At 39.5% G+C, this 3,366-nt stretch overlaps 1 long non-coding RNA gene across 1 annotated transcript; it reads right to left on the bottom strand.

The window, feature by feature from the left end:
• Nucleotides 1-330: 330 nt before the first annotated feature.
• On the bottom strand, nt 331-2,043 carry LOC103458083 (uncharacterized). Its single transcript, XR_532536.3, has 3 exons — nt 1,359-2,043; nt 1,197-1,260; nt 331-889 (listed from the first exon to the last, which is right to left on the bottom strand). It is a non-coding gene; the product is annotated as an uncharacterized LOC103458083 (long non-coding RNA).
• Between the last annotated feature and the right edge of the window lie 1,323 nt (nt 2,044-3,366).

Below are 3,366 nucleotides of genomic sequence, written 5' to 3'. Positions count from 1 at the left end.
ACAGAGATGACACTCATGGGGCGCTGTAGTGGTGCAGGGGCAGAGCACAACCCATGTATTGAGGCCCTAGTCCTGATGCCGGTGGTAGCAGGCTCGATTCCCGGCCTGGTGACATTTGCCGCATGTCTTCCCCCTCTCTCATAACCCCATTTCCTGTCAAACTACCTTCAAATAACGGCCACTAGAGCCAACAAAACCTTAAAAAAATAGAGATGACAGTCAATGTAACACAGATGAGAAGGGTATTTTATGTATATTAGATGAATGGGCCAATAGGTTCGACTATCAGAGCAAGGTGGGGTGTTCAAATGACACACAAAGGCTGTTAAATGAATTTAAAGAACTGGCTTTAGTGACACAAACCATGAATTGACAAACAGTTATACAAGACACACAATCTCACAATTATGAAAATAAAACTACACAAAGTGAAATACAAGAAATAATAAAAATACGTGGCCAAGTGCTAGTTCTCAGTTTTAAATCGTTTGGGTGCACCCTGGTAATCTGAATTCTAAATAGTAACAGGCAACAGATTAATCAATTTCAGTTCCAATTAAGTTTAACTCAACACCATTCACATGAGGAGAATTTCCTACACAGCAGTTCGTTTATAAAGTTCCAAAATAAAAACTGGTCCAAAAGGTAAGGTCAGAAATTCCAAGATTAAACAATAAGAATGAAAAATGTCAGTCAGTGGTCTCACTCATAACCAACTGTGTGTGAAGATGTGAGTGATACAGGCCTACCACACCGTTGGGTGCAGCAGGACTCCAAATGGAAAAGAATGAATCCAGTTCTTTCTGAATCCAGGTGGGAAGGCTCGCCATCGAAGTCACAGGAGGAATCCACCTCAGGAACAATCCAGCATAAATAAAAAAAAACTGACCTGTCAACAGACAGGACCAGCAGAATCATAGAATTTTATTAAGCTGTTCTAGCTTTAATCTTTAAATCATGTTTCTGTAGACATCATATTTGATATCAATTTATCAAATAATTTGCAATAAAACAATTTACTTTTCTGTACATTACAAAAGCATTTCTTTTCAAACACAATATTAAACATTACATTTTATCCAAAATCAGTAAAAGTTTACATTTTGATAATTAAATGGTTCAGATAAACAATATTATTCAACAAAAATGTGATAAACAAAACAAATACCCAAATGAAATGCACATTATATGCTCACCGATCTCAATGCGACGCGTTAGGGACAATAATATGGTGGCTCTCAGTCCAGACCCGTGGGGCAACTAGATAGTGTAATAAGGCATATTTTCCATGCTTTAACCTCAATAATATGATCTTTCATCATGAACAAAGTAAGAATATAGTGTAATTTAGGTTTTACCTTCAACTGAGCGGAGAACAAGATTAACTTAAACCGTAGCCTAGTAGCCGTTAGAGCTAAACTAGTGGCCGTTAACCGTTAGAGGTAACAAGTTAGCTCTAACGGTGTTTGGCAGAAAAAGTGAAGTTGTCTTTTTTTTTTTTACTTCACACTTCCAGCTGAGAAGTCGGATGATATCTGGGAAAGCGTTTGTTTAGTTCGTATCCAGTGCTATAACCGTTTTAACACAGACTCACGCTGCCCAGCTTAACCGTTTCCTTATCGCGGATCTCCAAGCAAAGACGTCTTTGGAGTGTTGCAAAAGCAATTTGTTACTCCTGGTAACAAAGTTTTATAGTAAAAGGTGCATTCTAGTTTTTAATTTATTCAGATAAGGCATATCTTTGCTCATCCAACCAGGAGTTGTCTCTGACCCTCTTTAAAGAAACTCCCTGCAATTTGTTTCTAAGATCAAACACCAGTTGTCACCTTTATCTAAACAAAGTGGAAGCAGAGCTTCTCCTGAACTCCTGCTGTTTTAAGGCTTTTCACAGATCAGTGTGAAAATCACACTGCTCCGGGAGGAGAAAAGCTCCAGGTATCGTGCCAGTCTTGTTAAGGAACTTATTGGTCCCCCGAAAAACGACAAAAATCCAGGCATTATCATGAATTAATAAAATCCTTCCATGCCGAACTTGAAAACTGGACATTATGCTGCTAACACTTAGCTTTTGTCAACAACTCAGGCGGAAGTGAGAGCGCAGAGCAACGCAAGTAACAGTCCAGCTGGAACACAGTGCATTAAATAACAAAATATAACTTAACAAAGCTTTGAAGTTTTGTTCATAAACTTTCCTCGAGGAATTTTAATGATTGAGGTACCCGAATCCCTTGAGGAATTGTTTCAGTCCTAATCATGGTTCAGCTAAAGTAATGCAGTCTGATTTTTACTGTTAATGTGTTTCTTGCCACTGAGCAGTGAAAGTATGAAATGTTCACGTCTCTTGCTGTAAGTATTTACTAACTGAAAGGGTTTTTAATTAGTGATACAAGCGTTACAGGTAACAGCTAGATCCTCACTTCAGTGGCTCTGACCAGCCTACTGAACCATTGTTTTCATTTTTTTTCTTTTGCATTTTCATATTCATATTATTTAAATGCAAACGTTTCTTCAATGATTTTTTTTGGGGGGGAACAATTCTAGACTTTTCCAAGATTGGGGAGTCCCCTCCCCACGAGCTCCCCGGGATTTACGCCTGTGATTGCAGCGGGAGAGAGCGTGAGAACAGTCATATGACGGTGCTCTTTCTCCTTGTTTACTTGTTGCTTGTTGCGCCTTGGTCAGTTCATAGTTGAGCTTTGTTTACCGTTAATGCATTGTCTTAATAGCTATGTTTAATAGTGCAGACAGTTGTGGTTTCTGACATGAGCAAAGGTAGGGTTGCCACCCGTCCCGTAAAATACGGAATCGTCCCGTATTTGTTGCGTCCCGTATTGAACTACGGGATACGGGATGTGATTTGTGACGTATTTCTATAAATGTCCGATAGACACGCCTATCACACACATCAACACTAAGTGTAACAATAATGACCAAAATAAAACACAGGAAATATTAAGGTCTACTAAATTCTCGTGGACCCCAGAACGCTACGGACCAACGCTGTTGTCACGGTTGCCTAGAGACGGACACTACGCAGCCGCGGTGAGGTGCTATCAACTCGCGTCTTTAACCCGTCCTTAAAAGCAAAACCTCTCTTAAAGATATGAGTTGCAAGATTCAAATTCCAGGCTGAATAATGTTAGTGACAATGAATAAAGACAATTTTTAAAAAATGTGTCCATCGTGGCGCAGTGTGAGTCCAGACAGAGTAGATCAGGGGAGGAGCTGCAGACCCGTTAGAGCCTAAAGAACCAGAAATCAACATCTCTTCATCCCTCAATCATCTCCAGAGGCCGTTATGGTGCAGAATATTTTGCTATGATTAAGTTTCTTATTGTGCTTTTTGTCGACTATATTGGTTTGATT

This window comes from Poecilia reticulata, chromosome 22 (genome assembly GCF_904066995.2).
Source record: "Poecilia reticulata chromosome 22, P_reticulata-male-v2, whole genome shotgun sequence".
Classification (NCBI taxonomy): Eukaryota; Metazoa; Chordata; class Actinopteri; order Cyprinodontiformes; family Poeciliidae; genus Poecilia; species Poecilia reticulata.
Note: the sequence above shows the minus strand (reverse complement) of the source record. Positions and strands in the feature narration are given on the sequence as shown.